This window comes from Lycorma delicatula, chromosome 10, assembly GCF_047948215.1.
Source record: "Lycorma delicatula isolate Av1 chromosome 10, ASM4794821v1, whole genome shotgun sequence".
NCBI lineage: Eukaryota > Metazoa > Arthropoda > Insecta > Hemiptera > Fulgoridae > Lycorma > Lycorma delicatula.
In genome coordinates, this window is record NC_134464.1 from 107,898,091 (window position 1) to 107,921,318 (window position 23,228).

The 23,228-nt window shown below is 29.9% G+C and overlaps 1 protein-coding gene across 4 annotated transcripts in view; it reads right to left on the reverse strand.

Annotated features, from left to right (window-relative positions):
• ASPP (Ankyrin-repeat, SH3-domain, and Proline-rich-region containing Protein) overlaps positions 1-23,228 on the reverse strand; it is a 1,120,014-nt gene that overhangs the window by 590,076 nt on the left and 506,710 nt on the right. The window contains exon 2 of one of the 4 annotated variants that reach the window (XM_075377014.1): positions 11,876-11,924. The exons of the other annotated variants lie outside the window; for them this stretch is intronic. The gene's annotated coding sequence lies outside the window, so the exon portion shown is untranslated. The remainder of the gene's footprint in view (positions 1-11,875; positions 11,925-23,228) is intronic. 4 annotated transcript variants of the gene reach the window in all.

Consider the following 23,228-nt stretch of genomic DNA (forward strand, 5'->3'; position numbering starts at 1 on the left):
TTTTACTAATGTATAGCACAAAACATAAGCAAATTTAGGCATGTGTTAAAATAATTATAAAATTAACTTCTGAAAAAATTGATGGAAACAGTTCAAGCATGAACTGTAATGTAATATGACTTGCATACAGAGCTGTCGCATGTAAAAGCTCTTAAATGTTTGCCTATTGCTATGGATCGATTGGAGGGACGAAACAATTTGATTCAATACACTTTCTTTGTTTAAAAAGAATACGTGACCTTTCAATTCATAAATGACGATCAACATTAAAGCAAGAACAGACTACACATTTCTTTAAGAAAACATAATTTTTTTTTTAATACGTTTTTTTTATTTATTATCACTGTCGCTAAGTTTTATTAAACGTACTGAATTTTTTCAATTTTTTTTTATAATTTTTAAAAAAATATATTTTTTATAACGGAATAATTTAGCTCAATTTACATTCATTACGTTTTTTGTAAGATTTTTCATTAGATTTAGATAACATTTTTACTTCCTTGTACGAAGTAAAGGAAGAATTGTGATAGCGATAAATTTCGTTTTTCAGATTTCAACGGAAATATCTATTTTGACCATCCCTGAATCCATTTTTACTAGTTTCAGCATGACATCTGTACGTACGTACGTATGTAACTCACATAACTCAAAAACGATTAACAGTAAGATGTTGAAATTTTGGATTAAGTACTGTTGTAACATCTAGTTGTGACCCTCCACTTTAGTTCGCAATCGACTGGACCAAAAGTGTCCAAAAACGCCCAAAATCCAAAATATTTTGATTTAGGACTACTTCTTAATTGCAGTAATAAGCTCTCATTGAGAGATTTTCAATAATATATCATAAGTGGCACTTATTTTCATTGGTTTTAGAGTTGGTTATAGCCAAATAAAATTTTAATTACTGATATATTTGGATCGTACAAGGTAAAGGCACATCGGTTCGAATCAGACTTCATGTCCTTTTATTTAACTTTTTTTAAAAATTTAAATATATTGATTTATTAATAATTAAATTATTATTATTATTTAAAAATAAAATATTATTTTATTACAATTTTACAATCATATAAAATAATATCAATCAATAATAAAATATTATTTTAATACAATTTCACAATAAAAGATCGTAAAAAAAGTTTTACGATAAATAATAATTCAGTAATAATAAAAAAATTATGAAAAAATACTAGAAATTATTAATGAAATAAAATTTTATATACTTTTCATTTAAAAAATGTGTATATATAATTTAATTGGCATACAAGGAAGTCATATGGCATCCATATAAGATTTTTTCTTAATCAGTAGAATAAATTTTAATTTCTTTCCAAAAATTATTGTAAATTCTTATACTTTTATTAGCATATTTCTACCCATTGGATGCTTTTGTAACATATTACTGTATGTATCTGTTTTTTATTATACTGTAAGTATATTATAAGTATCTTTCAATTTTATTGAAATATATTTATTTATTTTTTTTATATTTTCGTCTTTTTATTACGCGTGATACACATTAAACAATAAAATTTTATATCCAGTACGTAAAGTAAACCTTGTTTAATTTTCCAAAAAACCAGATTCGGCCTAGCAAAATTAGATCCGATAATGAATAAGATTCCACTGTATAAATCATAATTTAATTTTTTTTTTTTTAAATAAGTTATGATAAACAAATGCACTCCAAAAAACATACCCAAAAACTAGTTCAACAGAGAATTTGAAAGGCAGTTAAACAAACGTTAAAACTATTTCAAATAGCGTACAATTTATACAGGATCGTAAAAATAAAACATAAAATAAGCCTCTACTATTTCTCTATTTAAATAGTAAACTATTTAAATAGGTATCATACCTATTTAAATAGGTATCATATAAGTAAACTTAAAGCTATATAGCAAAAAACCCTTTTATCTAGTAGTAAAATATGAGGTAAAAGGAAAAGTATTGTAAAACTCTATACTGCAAACTTATTTGTACATTTGTAAAGGAATCTTTAACGTAAATTTATACTGTTCGTTTTAATAGTAAAAATAATAATAATAATAACAGAATAATATAGGCAGAGTTATAGAGACGTTGTGAGCCAAACGACTAGATTTTAACATTTTAAAACATTAAGACACACCCTTATTTTTCTCCTTATGACCGACAACAAACACATTTTAACCGGATCCGTCTGATGGTCCCCCCGTAACCTTACCGAGAGTTAGATGGCATGGCATATATCTCGACTTCTTTAAATTGTACGGAAACCAACAAGCCGAGCGACCGGGCGGCAGTATAACCTATACAGCTGGGTGCGGCACACGGCACAGTTGGCGCCATTATATACCTAGTATTTCCACCCACGTATCTTTCTAGTTCGGTTAAGTTCAACATATTGTGGCTACACATACGTACTCTACTTTGTAAAATCTTTGAAATATGTAGACCTAAAACTAATGCAATAGTATAATTTTCAAATAAAAATTTTATTTTCTCTTTTTCCTGACCGTGCAAATAAGTATTTATATTTTATTACAACAAAGAGAGAGAAAAAAAAGAGGGTAAAATGTGTTTGCTGATGTTGAATTTATCAAATTATATTATACAACTTCCTAAAGACTGAACAAATCTTAAAAATAATAACTATAAAACAAATCAACAAAATTTCACGAATATTTACAACTGAAGAAAAAAAATGAATTAAATAGACAAACAACAATCTTACAATCAAATAAAATTAAATAAAAATACACTTCAAAAGAAAAATTGTAATAATACTTCTGTTTTTAATTCTTTTTTTAATTTAAAAGTTTTCAGGTCGACAGTAAAAATAAAATTACCACGAAATTACGAGTGAATTTAATTTCGAATCAATTTCAAAACATTGGATTTAAACAGAAATTAAACATATTTTTACTTATCCATATATAAATTATCCAAAAACAAATTGATAAAAATTCGAAGTGTGAAAAAAAATTTTATAAGGAAACGCAAATAAAAGCTGCGATTTATAAAAAATACAAATAGAAAAACTTGTAAAGAGACTACTAGTGAATAGTAGTATTCTTGAATGCTAGAGTACGTATTATTTTTTCTTAAATATAGCTACTAAACATGATATCATTTCTTTTTTTTATTCAAACCTTTCTTTCTTTTTACTGTTTAGTCTACGGGAATTAATTCACAGGATGAATGTGTGTAGATGAAGTGTAGTAGTCTTGTACAGTCTCAGGTCGACCATTCCTGAGATGTGTGGTTAATTGAAAAAACCCAACCACCAAAGAACACCGATATCAACGATCTAATATTCAAATCCGTATAAAAGTAACTGCCTTTACTAGAACTTGAAAACTGGAACTCTTGACTTCCAAAGCAGCTGATTTGAAAAAACGCGTTCACCACTAGACCACCCGGTGGGTTTTTTATTGAAACCGATTTTAGACGTTTTTTTTTTGTTTTTTTTACTTAACGACGAAATAAATTATATACAGGGTTTCCCATTTAAAACGCAACCCATCAATCACTAATCCATGAAATTTCAAAAGTCAAGCTCACTCCCCTACTCGTTACTGAAATGGACTCGTCCAACATCTGAACATCGCAGCGACGCAGTAGAACACTACCGATAGTAACAACAATGCAATCATAACGTTCAGTGTATTGCTAGAAACAAGATGGTATTTTCGCCAGATGAACGTGTTTTCATTGTTGAGTCGTACTGAAGTACGTCAAATCTTTGTTTTGCCATAAGTAACCAGCTCCTAACAAAACATCAGTATTAAGGTTAGTTGCAAAATTTAGAGAGACCGGTCCTGTTAATAACAAGGAACACAAAAGATCTGCGTCAGTGTTGAATATAAATACAGTCGCTGAAATCAAAGACCGGTTACTCGCCTCGCCAAATAAATCGATCAGACGTTTGTCTGCTGAAATTAATTTGTCTAAATCGACTGTACATCGGGCGACCAAACAATTACAATTACGACCTTATCACACTCAAACGGTTCATCGACTTCTTGAGCCCGACAAAGAAAAACGGCTACAATATTGTCAATGGTTCCGTCGATTTCTGCGTGAAGGAATTAATTTATGGATTCGTTATTTTTCACAGATGAAGCACGGTTTCATTTGGATGGCTACGTAAACAGCCAAAACAGTAGAATTTGGAGTGCTGAAAATCCACACGTTTATCACGAAAAACAATTACACCCGCAGAAATTGGGCGTGTGGTGCGCGATATCGCGGAAGAAAATAATCGGTCTATTTTTTTCGAGTACACCATTAATGCAGAACGATATCAGAATATTTTATTTCAGTTCATCGCACTCTTGGAAGAGGAAGACAGACACTGCTGGCTACAACATGACGGTGCGACATCGCACTACGCAGGTTCAACTTCTGATTTCGTCGAGGAATTCTTTGGTAATCGTGTTATCGGTCGACGCTTGTGGCCACTAAGATCTCCAGATTTGACTGCGGCGGATTTTTTTCTACGGGGTTACCTCAAAGAAAAAACCTACAGCAACAAACCACGAACACTTGAACGATTGAAAGTCAATATTGAACAAGCTGTATTAAATAACCAGCCACAAACTTTGAAAAAAGTTGCAAGAAACGCTGTAAAAAGAATTGAAACTTGTATTCAAGAAGATGGCGGCCACTTCCAACATTTACTCTAAATGTAAGGTAATGGATGGTAATAATAAAAATTACATTTACATTTACACATGCCTTTTTATTATTTCAATACCTCCAATATAAGGTTGGGTTGCGTTATATATGGGACACTGTATATTACAATTGTGTATGATATATACCACATTAGTTTTCGTTAAAAAAACTGGTGAAGTATTATATGACTTTCTCGGCTATTAATATTAAAAAAATAAGAGAGTTTGAACCAAAACGCAAAAAATAAATCCATATTTTTTTTATAAAGTTTAGGAACAAAGTTTAAGAAAAAGATTTTTTCTAAAAATATTCGTTTATAGCAGTGTTTCTTAACCTTTTAAGTGAGCCGTACCCCTTTGAATCTGAAAAAAGGTCTCCGCACCCCATTGAAAAATACATTTCGATGCGTACCATCTTTTTCTGTTGTACAAGTGAATCCATAAGCAACATACTTGTCGTTCAATTGGCGTTTTTTTTTGTTGACATATCAGGGTTCACTATAATCAATTAAATTATTTAGAAATAACGTATAAAAAATAACAAAAATACACCCAATCCTCGTATAAAACGGTTTTATATAACACGGATGAATAAATTGTGGCATATGTTTTGTGCAATATGCTGTGTATTCGATGTATCCTATTTGGGCTTGAATCACTGATCAATACGAATGTATTAAATAGGTAAGTAATGTAAATAATCGGATGCTTAAATGCGTACACGTGTCCGTCTCAAGAGGTTTTTCAACAAACTGGCGATGACGCAGAAACAATAATAGACTCAGGTAGAGAGTAAGGGGGTGGGAGCAGACGCAGCCAAATCTACCTAACCGTTTTTAAACAAAAAACAATTGGTTGATGTCATCGAAAATTCAAATACATACTTTTAAAATATCGTAAAAATAATATATGTATATTGTTAGAGGCTTCTCCCGCACCACCAGGGGTGCGGTTAAAAATCACTGGTTTATAGGTTAATACGCTTAACAAATTTCCTTAAGTAAAGTCTTCACTAAATCACACACTCCCTTCAATAAAGGCTAAAATAAGAAAGAAAATACATAAAAAAAATATTTCTGCGTTCAAGGTCCGGGGTTTACAATTTTGGAAAATTCCTGTCATTTTTTTATAGTACTATCCGGCTATATGTTTTTCGGAGTTTTAAACATCGTACTCGTGCATATACGATGTATAAAATACAAAAAAAAAATTAGTTAAACCGAAGGGAAATAGAGGATAAAAAGATAAAAACATACATTTTAATTAATTTTAAGAGGCGGGGTTGATTTCAGAAAAACATTTACGATTTTATATATGTATATACATATAATATACATATACATAAATATGTATATTAATATATATGTACACACACACACACAAAAGGTGATTCCAAATTGCCGGCAATCTCTCGGGAGATGATTCTCTAACCAAAAATTAAAAAAAAGGTCAGAATACGGTTTATTAAACCGTATTTCGCTCGCAAAACAGTTAGCCCTGCTTTCTCCTCCCTCTGTGAAATTAAACGGTACTAAAATTTTTGTCGTACAAATCGAGGGACAAATTTGGTGACCGTTTATGATGTTTTATCTAAGAAATTTAATAAAAGTTGTCTGAGACCTCTATCTCACTTAGGTTTTAAGAAAAACGTGGTAAAACATGAAAAAGTTCTGTCGGAAAATATACTTTTTTTAGGACTGGAATAAAATAATTATTTATTTACCAATAAACAAATAAAATTTTCTAGTTAATTTTATAGAGAATTTAATTCTGAGAAAATTTATGTAACTAACGTCTACTTAAATTGGAGCAGTTCATTTATAATTAGAAACGTTGAAAATGGCGGGATAATTTTTAACATTTATTATAAACTGGTATGTATAATGCACTTTGGTCTAGCGTATTGTTTCTAAATAAAATTCCAGCTTTTCTAACTTTCAATTGTTTTATTCAACTTATTAAAGACTATTATTTAAAAGTCTCTATTAAAGACTTATTAAATTAAATTCTCTATAAGTTTACATTACCGTAAACTTAAGCTAGAACGATTTTAAATACGATTCCAAGGAATAATGTAACTTGTTTTGTTGGTTCTTGACCTGTTATTCTTTTTATAACACTTAGTAATGTAATGATTTTCTGTATTAATTATGGATTATGGCAAATAAATTCAAATAAGGAAAAGGTGATGTTGGATTGAGATAATTTGAGAAACGATACTATTATAGAATAGAGAAGATTCAGAGACCTAAAATAACGTGACAAATATTGATGGAAGGAGAGACTGTTGACGAGGGGAGAAGCTCGAGTATAATTAAGATGTTAGAACAAACAGGATTCGATAGCGCCGTTTCGTTGAAGTGCTAAACTCCTAGAAAAAACGGAAGGAGAATAAGTTAACTTGAAGGATGTAATGAGTGAAATAAATTACACAGGATTTAAGATACAAGAGAAATGATTAAAGTAAATGATTTGCAAAGAATGTAAAGGAATGAAAAAGGACATCAAAGTGTAATCCAAAAAAAGGATAGATTTCATTATTGCTTAAAAAAAATTATTTTGGATGGATCCCTAACCTCATAAATGTACGCCAATTAAATTCTACAAAATAGGATTCCGCAAGTTATTTTGCGGTGTTTTGTTACAATACTGGTAATAAAAAGTTAAAAATATCTCTTTCGTTGGTATCAAATGCAATATACTCTGTATTAGTCATACGCTATCATAAACTATCAAATTGATGAATACGTGACTAATTACAAAAGCTGTATTTATGGAAGCGTGTTGCTCTACGCACAATAGCTCGAAGTTAAAATTACTTTTTACAGTATAGAAATATGAAATTTATTTTTACGGGAAAGAAACAAGAGTGGGATCTGATAAAAGGAGGTACTTCCAAAAATTCTAATCCACTATATTAAATTTTAAATCCCACTGTAAAAAAAATAGTGTAGTATATAAATTCGAGAAATACTGAAAATAGTATATCAAACTTTTCGTGTCTCAATCCGGCAAATGATATTGGAATCATGCCAATTAAAAAAAAAAAAAAAAAAAAAAAAAAAAACCTTAAAATGTGATCACGAAGTTATGAAGACTACTATTTTCTATATATATATGAATAATATCAGAAATCATTTGCCCTTACTTTAACAGGATTAAAACCATTCAAATCCATACGAATTGAATTGGAAAATACGAACAATTGAATCAGAATTATACTGCGTAACTTTTTTTTGTCAATATACTTTTATGGGCTAAATTTTAGCAATCGATTAAAAAAATAAGATCAATTCTAATAAGTTACTATCATCTACTAAAGCTCAACCAATGAGTAAAGACGTTTACTTACTAGTACAATGAATTAGTGATGAATAATTGTCCTGCAATAAAGCTGAGTTTATATATTTTTGTTAACGTCAGCAGCTGACCAAGAAATTCATCGCATTTTAATCGATACGATACTGCATTTGAAATATCGCAGCTGCCGAGCCATATAATTTGATTTACATAATACAGAATGTTTTAAAATGAACATCGGGGTTTTAAAAGTTGTGTAATATTTATTAAGTTTTACGTAAATTAATAAATTATATATGAAATGAAAGAGAAACTTAAATAGTTTTTAATAATAAACTAGATCCTTTATAAACCCCCAAAGAAAAAAATCGCACGTGGTCAGATCGGGCGAATGTAAAACCCACAGCAAACAAACCCTGTCATCTGGTCCCCGACGATCGATCCAGGGATCGGGGAGAATTTGATTCAACCGATCACGTACAGCGTTATGCCAGGGAGAAGGCGCACCATATTGTTGCCAAATAAAATTCTGTGGTCGTATTGAAGTTGAGGAAAGTGGTATAGCTGAAGATAGTTCGTTCCAGAAAAACTTTGCTTCCGTGATAAAGAACGGCCCACTCGGACGACACACTCGGTAGTTTCGTACTCTAACCTTTTACAAACAAAGCCAGCGGTTTCAAATTATTTATACCATCTACGAATATTATTGTCACTCCGGAACAACAGAACGCACATTAAATTGTAATTACAGATTCAAACATTGCATACTGCAAAAAACAGAATGCTTTCTGTAGGGAGTTCGTCATCTTTGTTACTAGCGCTTTCATACGGAAGATATAGGAAACAATTTATTGACTTGCACACAGCTAAAACTCTTTGAGTTGCGTTTTTATTTCATGTATAATTATTCAATGTATGTGAAACTTGAGAAATATTACATAGCTTTAAAACAACGATAATCATTTTGAAACACACGGTATAATAAATTGAAACAAATAAAATTTTACACGCGCTCACAAAGCAAAAATGTATCAACTGGTTAATTATAAATTTATTAATATATTATATATTTGTGTAGATATATATATACAGGATATTCATGAAACCCACCGGGTTGGTCTAGTGGTTAACGCGTCTTCCCAAATCAGCTGATTTGGAAGTCGAGAGTTACAGCGTTCAAGTCCTAGTAAAGCCAGATATTTTTACATGGATTTGAATACTAGATGGTGAATACCGGTGTTCTTTGGTGGTTGGGTTTCAATTAACCACACATCTCAGGAATGGTCGAACTGAGAATGTACAAGACTAACACTTCATTTACACTCATACATAATCATCCTCATTCATCCTCTGAAGAATTATCTAAACGGTAGTTACCGGAGGCTAAACAGGAAAAAGAATGAAAAGGATATTTATGAAAAAAAAAAGAGAAAAAAAGAAAAGGATATTCATGAAATATGGTAACCGTGAAATTACTTTTCAACCATTTAACATAGAAAAATGATTTAGCAAATGTTCCTGTCTCCTAACGATTTATTTTTCGATATGAGATCACTGTTTGGGACTTGCAGTGCAGAAAACTTTTGAAATTAGCTAAAAAAATATTAAATGGTCATTTTTTTAGGTTAGCCTGAAAGTTTTTACGACAAATTATTTTTCTCAATAATATATTACAATTCTCACCTTGTTATTTAAATGGCTGCGTTGTCCTCATATGAGGAAAACGCTTGGGGATGTGATACTTAAAAAAAAAAAATATTTTGATCTAGAACAATTTTATGAATTTAATTTTTCTATCTTTAACGACTGAAAAGTTATTTAATGGTTTCCATACATTATTAACACCTTGTAAATAAAAATATCACAGTATTTCTTTTAACAATAATAATACTTTTGGGTTCTATATAAACTTAAACCAAAAATCTTATTCACTGAAATAGATAACTATAACCGATATAACAATTTGAAAAATAATAATTAAGATGATTAGCAAAGGGAATTAAACATATACATATTTTAATACCGTAAACGTAGCGTGAAAATTACGTACGGATTTTCCAAAAGGAATCTCATCTTTTATTTCATATTGCTTTTCTTTTTAAGTCCGGAAATTGCTTTCAGTATTTCGTTTACGGTTCAGTGCTTCTCAGCACGATTTATACTTTAACATTTTAAATTTATTTTATAATTGATAATGGTTTATTTTCAAAAAGGAAATTACTTTATATAAAACTGTTAGATAATTTTTTTTTAAGTAACAGGTGAATTTTATTACGTATTTTGAAAGAAAATAAAATTATCTGGATATAAAAGAGATGTCTCCAATAAAATAACAGGCAGAGAAAAGAATTTACATTACGAAATATTATTTAATATAATGTAAACAGTTCTAAATAATTAGATTTGAACAAAAAATAACCTTTAAGATATACACATAAAGAAAAAACTTGAATCCTGAAAACATTTAATTTTTATATTTTAAGATTCTGAGAAAACTACGATATGACTGAGTAATTGTGAACAAAAAATGTTACTCATTCTGGGTTGAATTAACAAATAACGCTAAGATAAACTTTAATCTATGAAATAAATACGAAACAAAACTATCGATCATACCAAGCAGCAAATAATCGATATTATTAGCGAATCGCATAACTTTTCAAAAGACAGGACTGACTGATGAATGTGATCCAGCTATTTCCTATATATTATCATGTTTGGACCTCTGGTAAGAAATATAAAAAAATAAATTCCACGAAAATCAACTTACGATCAAATATTTAAGAGCGTATTTAGAAAGAAAATATATAAGAAAAGATTCTTACAGACAAAATTAAGATAAACAAACGGAGTAACGTAAAAAACAATATCTAAAGCGTAAATTTTTCTTTTTCTGTTTAGCCTCCGGTAATTACCGTTCAGATATTACTTCAAAAGATGAATGAGGATGTACGAGTGTAAATGAATCGTAGTCTTGTACACTCTCAGTTCGACCATTCCTGAGATGTGTGGTTAATTGAAACCGAACCGCCAAAGAGCACCGGTATCCACGATAGTATTCAAATCCGTATAAAAATAACTGACTTTAGTAGTACTTGAACGCTGGAACTCTCTACATCCAAATCAGCTGATTTGGAAAGACGTGTTCACCACTAGACTAACCCGATGATTTTTTTTTTCTATAAAAAAATATTTTCCTTTTTTTACAATCAATTTTTAAAAAAACTAACTAACACCAAAGTATAATGGCATCTACTGTGTAGTATTCCAATCCATATAACAGCTACTAACGTTATTAGGATTTGAACCTCAGAATTATCGATTTCGAAAATCGGCTGTTAAAAAAATGATTTGCGATGAAGAGTTAAACATTAGACCAGCCGGTAGGTAAAAAATAGACTTTTTTGAATAATATTACGTCATTTACAATTTAATTATTTATAACGCGATATTTATCACTACTTTCAAAACACAACACATTAATTACGTTAAATACCACTCTTTTAATTCAGAAAATGTATTACTGTAATTGTTTAATGATGACAATTAATACAATTCATTAATTTATTAATTGAACTAAATATAGAAATAATGAATGATGGAAAATAAGATAAAATAAAATATTTAATTATGTGTAACATATCTGATAGTGTGTGGTATATGAAAATTAATAAGATAACACCTAAAATCGTATACATATAGTAAAAAGTACTGTACCACTCTTTATAAGATTACATGTAGAATAGAAAAACTTAAACGATATCAATGCTCTTTCCCACCTGGACAAACAGTAAATTTTATCAAGTAATTTAGAAGTAAAAAACATGAAAATTAATCAACAAAAACATATTTGTATTGTACATACTTGAGAATTAAAATTTAAGAAATTATAAATAAATAAAAAAAGAACTGACCGTCACATTAGTGTCGACCGGCGGTAGATTAACAATGTTACCAACTCACCTGCAAAATAAAAACGAAAAAATTAGATTATAAATAACAATATAAACATAATCCGAAGTTGCATATTAAAAAAAAAATATATAAAAAACATAATAGGTATTAGTTTAATATATTTGCATAAAGGCATGAACATTAGTTTGTAAAATTTACTAGCTGAATTTCTCAAAATTTCCTATAATTTTTTTTTTTTAAGATTTTAGACTTATGTATTTTTTACAGAGAACATTAAAATTTCAGAGTATATCTTATCATCTTTTCTTTTTCCTGTTTAGCCTCCGGTAACTACCGGTTAGATCACCTTTGATGATGTCGAGCACGTGATTTTTTCATGCGATTGATGAACGGATTTAAGGGTGCGATGTGTGGTTGTGAAGAGATTTCTAGGCATGAATAACATTGTTAGTATCATTCTCAACTAAGTCGAGAAGTGGAACGCTATTTCTGAGAAGGTGAGGAATATTATCGTGGGAATGGTAGCTGAAGGGTAGAATAGGGGAGACAGCCTGCGGGAGTAGGGAGTGCCCTTACGCGTATTGACGTGGATGTGCGTTCTTTGTTAATGTCCGTTGGACTCCACTGAATTCCTGCTGTCACTTTCTGACTCCCAACAGGGCAAGGAACGTCACTAGGCGGGTGTCTTCCCCTACGGGGTTGGGATGTCATTTTCTGACTAACAAACATGCTGCTCGGATCATGTTGATGAGTATCACCGCCGGGGAGAGGGAGGCAAATTCGGAATGGATGGACGGCCTGCGGTGGGTAAGTTACGTTTCGTCCGGTCCGGTTTCGGATGGGCGTTCCTTCGTTGAGCCCTGTATGACTTCACCGTTTCGCTATCTCCTTCTGGCAGTCGATCCTGCAAGTCACACCGGAGACTGTGTTATGCTTCTTGGAGGGTCCAGTCTTCGCGTGTTGTCGAGTGGGAGGGGTTTTAGTCGGTGAGGTCCCAACACTACCGTCTGTGCTGGCGGACGGTGGCTGGTAGAGCTTTCTTTCCCTTTCTCCGACAAAAAAAAATTATGCAACTAATGAATTCTTCTTCTTTACAGGAACTGTCTATTGACAGGTATTAAAAAACAGCATTCTCCAGGATAGTCTGTCCTGAGACATACTACAGAAGTATGCTAAAAAAAATCATTTTACCTCTTAAGTAAAACTGAGATACGGGAACCCATGGTGACCATAACCTCTCACCCTGTCAGAATAATTAATATTTACAATTTTTATTTAAAATAAAATAAAATTTTCTTCACTAGTTAATTTTATTGTATTATTTCCATTAAATTTTTCTGCTAAATATAATGCAAAGCGCCAGGAAACTTACGGATACCTTTGTCGGCTTTTTTTATCATCTTTTCAATAACCAATAGTTGATACCTAATAAATTAGTTTTAAAAAATATTCTTATTTTCTTAAACGTTTGAGGCGACTGAAGTTAATAAATTGAAAACTTATTTTTATGGAATTTATTACAATTGAACTAACAACGTTAAAACATACATATAAGATTGTTAAACTTTAAATTTCCTCTCCATTCGAGTAAAATATATATATTACTGGTAAATAAACATTAATTTTATTTCCTTTAATATAGATAAGTAAATTTTAAAAAAAAGAAGGTAATATTAATAATACATTTAGGAACTGTCAGAAAAAAAAATTATTGATCTGGTTTAGTTATTTACAGATTGGCGAAAGAACTACACGATGTTTTAAAAAAAGAAAAATATTAATAATAATAATAATAACAATAATAATGAAAATATTAATAACCGAGATTTCAATTTACACAATTTTTTTCATATCTATTTTGTTTAAGCAAGAGAATCTATTGTTTTATTTATAAACTTGTTTATTTATTATTATTAGTATTGTTTTAAATATTTTACTGACATGAGGTTTTCCTTGTCAAACTGTCATGTACAGTTTACAATATATTTCCAATATTGCATTTATAGAGTATTTGTTTTAATTAAATTTAAAAAAAAAAAAAATACTAAATATTTAATTCCGAAAAAACGATTGAATTTGATCGGTGTAATGACAAGTTGTATGATAACATGAATTTGATCATGTATAAATATGACAATTTTAAAAGTAGATTTAATACAAGAATTTATTTTTATTTAGCGATTTATTTTTATTTATGTTTGACATCAAGTAAAATATGTTGTTTTTTTGTTTTTGTAATATACTTTAAAATACCCAGAAGTGTTCAGTTTTAATTAATATTATGAAGTAAAAATGATTACTACCAGATAATTTGTTTTTTTCCTTATTTTTACAAAAATAATTGAAATGTAGTGAAGTGAAAAAAAAAGTAATTATACAAAATTCTATATTACGCTACTTTATATTTTCACCGAAAAGTTAACAGAAGTTTATTCCTTAACCAATTTTTTGTTAACTCATAAATTTTCATTCAACCACAGAATTTCAAAAATTAATAAAAAAAAAAAAGTAAAACCAAAGAAAGTATTCTCCCTTTATTGATCACTTTTAATTATTTCTCAATCTGCTTTTCAATTTAACTGGGTTTTACGTACTTTTGAAACATACTGAGAAAAATATTACAAATACAACTTGTAAATTATCTCATAAATAATATTGTATTCCCATCAACAATTTGAGTGGTTTTTAAACCACTTAACGCCAGTTTTCAAGTAATAGTAACTTCAGACAGGAATGGTTGTTTTAATAAATTTAAAAAATGTATTTTTTCATTTTGAATAAGCAGTGTTTATACTGGGGTTTGTTTTAAAACGCAACCCAAGCAAAATACTTTTTAGAAAAGTTAATACAATAATTTCGGATGAAGACGTTGGCAGCAATAACAATTGTTGTTTTATAATCAGCTGATATAATTTTTTTTTGTGGAGACAGTTACTTTTGGTTGTCTGTGTTCTTTATTAAGAAGAAATGGTTTTGAACAGAAAGAAAAGATTTTTATTGTGGAAAATTATTTAACAACTAAATTTTTATTTTGCTCCAAGAATCTTTTCAATTGCAGTTCTGAGTAAGAATGTACCAAATAAATCTTCAATTCATTGTTTGATAAAGAAATATAGAGCAATCAGAGACACAGCCGGAAACGTTCAGTACATAATGACGAAACTTTGGAAGATGTTACGGTAAGCTTTATAAATTCACCTAACAAATCAACTAAAACTTGCGTAACAAAAAGGAATATCTCTGCCTTTAAAGCTACCCGGCTATTTAACTTATAGCCACATAGAATTCGTGTATCACATGAATTACATCCGGTCGATTATGGTGCTAGGCTCCACTACTGACAATGGTTTAATCAGTTTGTTAGAGAGAGGATTCAAGTGTTGGATAATGTACTTTTTTTCAGATGAGGCTCGGTTTAATTTGAGTGGTTACGGTAATAGTCGGACTGAACGCTACTGGAACTCCAACATTCCTTACATCATCAATTCACGACCTCTACACCCACACAAAATTGGAGTGCGATGTAAAATTTCCAGGCGAAGAATAACTAACCCACCGGGTTGGTCTAGTGGCGAACGTGTCTTCGCACATCAGCTGATTTCGAAGTCGAGAATTCCAGCGTTCAAATCCTAATAAAGGCAGTTACATTTATACGGATTTGAATACTAGATCGTGGATACCGGTGTTCTTTGGTGGTTGGGTTTCAATTAACCACACATCTCAGGAATGGTCGAACTGAGACTGTACAAGACTACACTTCATTTAAACTCATACATATCATCCTCATTCATCCTCTGAAATAATATCTGAACAGTAATTCCTGGAGGCTAAACAGGAAAAAGAAAGAAAGGGTCTGTGACTACTTAATGTTAATTCAAATATAGATCTTATTCACTTATTTTTCAATTATCTTGCTGAACAGATTGTAAAGTTGCTGTGTCGTTATAATAATAAAAAAAAATTATGTCACCTTCCTTATTAATACATGTTCATTACTTTCAAAGTCGTAATAAAAAAATGTCAATTACAATTTTATTTCAAATGTTTTAATATTATTTCAATTTTTTTTTTTCTTTTGAACACTTCGCAGGTCGTTATATCGACCCAGGTTGTTAAAAATCAGGTAAAAACGTATCTATTCTTAAAATTCTTTTAAGATAAATTTAAATAATGAAAACAAATTAAATTTATTACCAGAAAAAAGTAATATAAAATAAAACTAAAATGATCAAACATCAAATTCACCGGCAAAGATATAAGAACAGCTAATTTATTTGTAGTATAAAACAAAATTAAAAAAAAAAAAAAAAAAAAAAACATTATCATACCAAAGTAGACGAACTATTAAATAAAACACTTAAGAATTTATCAATTTAATCAAAAACTACTTAACAAAATAAAATTAATTAATAATAATCATATAACCCAATTACTCTTACGACTAATCCTACACATATTTTACCACCTGTTATAAAATCATTAAAATTAAAATAAAATAATAAAAAGTTACTAAAAGTAAAATATGTTAATAAAATGTAAAATAAAAGTAATAAAGAAAGATTACTAACATAAAAGAAACTTATATGCACAATTCATAACACCCGCACTTAACAATAATTGTCTTAGCATATAGGCAGATACATGACCACGAGGAAAGAAGCATCTGATTCTCTCTACGATCTACGATAAAACCCGTGTTGACAGTACTTTTTGAAAAAAAGAAAAAGAGAAAAAGGAACATTTATAAAAAGAAATACGATAAAGTATAAAAAGACAGTAGAAAAAGGAGAATGAATAAATACATGATACAACATTTATAATACAACACACACTACAATATACTAGAGAAAAAAAAAATATATATATATAAGGTTTATAAGTGTGCGGTTTGTGTGTATGTATGGATGTGTGAGTGTGTGTCACCTGTATCACAAAATGTTAACGTAATATATCTTTCGACACATCTTCCACGAACCAACCTTCACAAAAAGTTTAACCTATGTGTTATGTAATGGAAGAACGCACACACACCTGTACGTAAAAGAAAGACATGTAGGTAGGAGATGGAAGATAAAGAGGGAGAGAATGAGAGAGAGTGAGAAGGATTGACTTAGTGGTAGATATAAAGGGATGCGAGGGTGAAGGCAGTGGCGGCGGCGGCGAGATAAACAGTAAAAACAGGTAGCCGTCCAGAATTTAACAAAAGGGGATGTAACCATGTACCAGGAAGCAGTGTACATCTAGACAGGTATTCTATTATAATGAAATGCTGTCTGTACTTTAGCCTTTGGCAATATATAACATCCCCTTACAACACTTCTACCGACTATTTACATCCCCTTTATTATATTATAACTCTTTCTTCCTCTAACATAAACTGTCAACGTCTTTTCTTATTTTTCTTTCTTCATTTTTATTACAATTACCTTTCATCACCATTCATTTTACATATACTATACATACTTACACACAAGAATAAATTTATTTTTTGTTTTATTACCAGCGGTATGTGCAATCTAAAACGATAGGCATAATAAAATACTCCCACAATAAAATATATCTAATCTGATTTTATGACTCCTACCATAAAGTAAATAAAGTCGAAATTCTTAATTCGACAAAGCAAAATATTTATCTAGACACGGAAACAACAGTAGTTCCGTTTACATTGTTTTAAAAAGAGTGGTACAGTCATTTATACTGCTTAGATACGATTAGAATATATATTAATCGTTATTATACATCATATACAATTAAAATTATTGCATTAAATATCTCTTCGTCAGATAAAATCGACACGTATGATATACTAACAATTTGTTTTTACTTAGCAGAAATAATAATTATTAATTATAATTTACAATTATTTCATAATAATAATAATAATAATAATAATAATATTTCATGGGTTAAAATCTGATTTTAAAACAATACAGCAATAAATTTTAAAGAAAAAAGAGCAGTAAAAAATATTTCTAATTAAAACACAATTATACCTAGTGTTTCTGAAAATGAATGAAATGTTTACATATACTCTGAGATATCTAAAATGATGGGCTGGCTATACTTTTTGGGATTCTACTTGTAAAATTAAATAAAAAATATTTTTGGGAAAAATGGCAATTTCTCCGTCGTTCGCCCACTGTCCGCCATTTTGTTATTTTTATATAAAAATTTATATCTCAAGTTCAGATAGAGGAATTACATTAGTATTTGGTAAGCGTCTTTGTAATAAAGTTTTAAAATTAGACAAAAAATCAGGACTTAAATACCTTCGCAAATTACAAAATGGCGGCCATGTTTATTATTCAATAAAGATGGCGTTATATCTCCATAAATATTACTGTTATCAAAATTTATGTTATTTTCTAAAATAATAAGCCTTCAATATTAAGAACTTGAGATATAAATTATTATATAAAAATAACAAAATGGCGGAGAAGGGGAGAACGAAGGAGAAATTGCCATTATTCCTACGGATATTTTTTGTTTAGTTTTACAATTAAAATCCGAAAACGTATAGGCGCCCACCATTTTAGAAACACAAACTCACTCACAGTCTCTCTCTCTCTCTCTCTCTCTCTGTCTCTGTCTCTGTTTCTGTCTGTCTGTCTATCTGTATGTGTGTGTGTGTGTGTGTGTGTGTGTGTGTCTGTCTCTCTCTCTCTCTCTCTCTCTCTCTCTCTCTCTGTGTGTGTGTGTGTGTGTGTGTGTGTGTGTGTGTCTACAGAATGATTTAAGAAAAATAATACACATTTTCATACATGTTCTTCCTGTGAAAATAAAGAGAAAAGTTCATATAAACAACATATGTTCAGAAACAGACTTCGTTAGCGAGTGTCGGCTGGCAAAAAATTTCACCCTGATTTCTGTGCCTTCAGTTAAAATGAAGCCCAACTATATTTTTGGGACTAGAATTACGAGCTAAATTTAATAATTTAATATGAAATCTGACATGGAAATTGAAAAAAAAAAAGGTGTCTGAAATGCATTATTAGTAACGTTTGAGAATATTTTCGGGTAAAAAAATTGGAGTTGAAAAAGCACACTAATTTATTCTTGTCGTAAAACACATTAAATGGGTTATAAACACATACCCCCAGAAAGAAGCTGAGGGTATACACTCCACCAACCAATGCCACTGAAATTTGCTGGTTATGCATCAACAGGACTTAGTCGTAAAAAATGTAGAAGTAAGCTAACAGAAAAATTGAAAAGTTTATTAGCTTGCTGAAATTTGACTGTTAATCCCTCTAGATAACTCGTTAATCAATTACGAATAATATCTCGAAAAATTTTAGAAAGGGAGTCGCCATAACCCAGTGAGGAACGCGCGTGGAGGTGCCCCTCTGCATGACCAGAGGTTTTAAAAATTTGATTAGACGTGTCCGTTCGAAAACGGGTAATTATAAAGCAAGAGCCTCAATTGTAAAACCCTCAGATACGACGGTACCCTCTAAGAACAAAGATATCCAGGAGAGCAAGGACGGCCATATCCCGGCGGCATCGTTCCATAGACGGTCCTATTGCCGCAACATACTCATACGGAGATAGCCCTATGGACCCGATTCAAAACTGGCCCGGCCAGTTTTAATTTCGAGCGCGACAGATCAGTCTGTGCTCATACGAACTTTCGAGAACAATACCTGTGATATGACCCTCCGCTTGGATGTACGAGGACCATCGATATTGGTGATTATCCGACCTCAGGAAGGTGGGGTTTTTATCAATACATACCCAACGGACTTCACTTAAGGAGAAGGGAGGAAGACCGTACTCCCAACTCTAAATGAAATCGGGGTGAACTTTCGCATAACAATCGGAGATTTCTGATTCACATCCAAACAAACTGAATGTGAATCAGTTTGGATTTGATACCAGTACCCTGGTAAAAGACTGAAATTTTATCAAAGGTTTTAAAAACACTTAGGTTCTAAATGTAACCTTTTAAAAAGGTCTTATCTTTATAAATTGATTTTTTCTGATGTAAAATTAAGGATTTTATGATGTAATCATACTGCAGTTTGAATGGCGAACGTACGAGGAGGTTTATCGATCTTAAAAATAAAAGATTCTACCATTTACGATATTAAAATAAGAATATAATTAGCGATAAAAAATCTTACAGGAATTCGGAGTATTATGGTAATTAAATTGTAATATATAAGAAATTTATATTTTCGAAACTTTAAGTATGTAATGTTATATATTTCGCAGTTTTTTTCATATCTTGTTATTAATTTTGTTACGTTCGTAGCGATTTAGTATTTCATTTTATTAATTCATTCTAACATATTACAATGTAATCTTATCAAACAGGTATTTACAGTAGCATAAACATAAGAATAAAAATTATATTTACATACAGTTACGGTCACGTGATATATAAACACATTTACATTTACGAGCGCGCATAGGAGGCGCGCGCGCGCGCTCATACGCACACAAAGGGAAAAAAGCACCTTTATATAAAAACATATATATATATATATATAAAGTTGAACTTCTTTTAAATGTGAAAAGATTAGTTTTATTAAATATAAACATTTAGATTATAATATGAAATGTCATTCATTATTAATTCATACATTTAAATATTTATTTTCCTTTTAAGTCATTCATTAATTCATTAAAATTCCTAACGTCAATTCATCTTAACAAAATGCAAACTGTACATTGCTAAACAATTACAACACATTCAATGCAATTAAAATTAAATACATAAAATGATTATTATATTAATTTATTAAATTAAAACACATTACGAAACAAAACAACAACATTAAAAGAAAAAAAAAAGAAAAGAAATATCAACAATTAAAACGAGACATGTCAATCAAACGTTTCTATTCTTTAAGTGTTATTAAAGGATATTCTCCTTATACTTTTTTTTATATTAATAACAAATACCAATCCAATTTCACGTTATTTATCTTTTATTATTTTTTCTTTTTTACCTCATTTATAATATATTTCATAACATATCGTAAGTCATAACTTTCGCATTCCATTATAACGTAATTGAAAAAAAAAAAGAAAGAACATCATCTACACGTTTAAAATAATTGGAAAAACCTTGACCCAGTCCCGCAGTCCCAAACTCTGAATCGATTTCACCAATTTTTTTTTTTTAAATGATAACTTATAATCCTTAGATAATTTATCAATGGTTGCATGTCCCTCCGCCCACTTTCTCAAAAGATATCGCAAAAAACGGAACTTCACTGCACATTTTTTATGGGGAAAAAAATATATAAAACCTTGACAAAGTCCCCCATCCCTAACCACTGAAACGATTTCCTCAAATCTTTTTTTAAATGATAGCTAGATAACTAGATAATTCATAAACCTGTCTCCCTCCGCCAACAGCGGATATCGCAGCGCTAGTTATTTGTGATAATTATTAATAAAATATACTATGTACTATCCCGTAATTCTGAAAGTAAAAAAGTTACGTAAATCTTATGAATAAAGATTTGGCAACTCTAACTGGTTTCGCTCGGCTACTATTCGCTGTTTATTAGAGTAAAGCTCATACGATTTATTTTATTCGTTTTTTCTTAATAAACACCTAAATTCTTTTCCCATACAATTTTTTACAATTACTAAATCAATTTAAAATGCATCTTTAAAAATAAAAAAACTACGAAGAAAACAGAAGACCAAATGTAGGATAACATTTTTTTGTGCTAAAGCTGAAATAAATAAGCTAGAAAAATAGTTTATAATCTTTATATTACGTTAAAATTAAATTCCTCAAATAATATGAAATTAAAAAGAAACAAAATAGATTTCAGATAATCCGGAACACACTTTAGTTTTTGAACATAGTCAGTACTATATATAATAGTTGTATTTGCATGTATATATATATATATATATATATATGTTACGGTAAAATCCCGAATACCGGTAAATGTTAAGTTTTACCGGTAAATTCTCAACATTTACCAAGTTACTTGGTAAAAGTCCGAAAAAATCTTGAAAACACATTTAATTCGGACTTTTACCAAATCGTTTTGGTCATTATTGACTATTACCATATTCTGTTGATAAAAGTTGACTATATATATATATATATATATATATATATATATATATAAAAATAAAAAATAGAATAAACTGTAAATAATTTGGGTAATTTTGTTTTTATTTTTCATTGCTAACAAGTTAAAATAAAATTTTTTAGTGGGCATTTAAGCAAAATCATTTTCTTACAGAAGATGAAGGTTTTTAACATAAATTGCTAAACAATTTTATTTAATATTCACCCCTCCAACAAAAATTGTTTTTTATATTTTTCTTTTTTTAACCATATCTTACTTCAAGGAAGTAGTTACAGGGAGATTTTTGCATTTATATTTTCTACATCGATACGCCTTCAAACTGCTATAAAAACTGACTTTAATTTAAAAAAAAAAATTTTAATTATTATAAATCTAAATCAATCTCGCATTGCATTTAAAATTTAAATATCTTACCTTTTTTTAGCCTTTACTATTCTTTAGTATTGAAAAAAAAAATGAGCCAAAAATGTTCACCACCTCCTAGAAAATTACAACTTTGTTTATTTAGAATTATGGCTGTACTTTTCTTAACATTTAAAAAACCATTCTAAAAAGTTTTTTCTTCAAATTTATTTTCACCAATAAGGGGAATACTTTCTTAAAAATTAATTTCACCCGAATGCTTCCTTTTGACCAAGAGATCTCCCAAAATGAGGAAAACACTTTTTTCTAAATTTCCAGAGCATGTGTAGATATAAAAGAGGTTTAAACCTTTTTCCATCGTTCAAATACGTAGAATAAGAGCTTAACAATATATTAGAATGAAACCTCTACAAAAGGGAACCTCCAAAAAAAATCGGAAACTCCTCAAAACGTACGGTTTCTCAAATCCCGATATATTTTTATAAAAATTAATCTCTTTAAGACGGAAACCTCCACAATACGGAACCGGAAAGGAAGCAGAGCTTACTTTTAATTTTACTTATTAATCTTGTCCAATAAAATGGAAAGGAAATTAAAAACAAATATTGTACGTTCCCACGATATGCAAATTATAAATCCAGTAGATTATTATTATAATACAGTATTGTAACTGTTGTTTTTATCTAATTATACGCCGTCACATTCTTGACTCCAAACTTGGTTCAAACTCCAAATAAGGATAAGACACATAAAACAATATAAACAATTTCGGAAAAGCATTGGATATGGTCCCACAGATGGAAGAATTCGAAATTCGTATAAACAGGGATGATTTGCGACAGAATACGTTAACCGGTAGAAATATTATTGAAAACGATAGTTCCAATGGTACATTATTGAAACAGAACACTGTACTTGATTA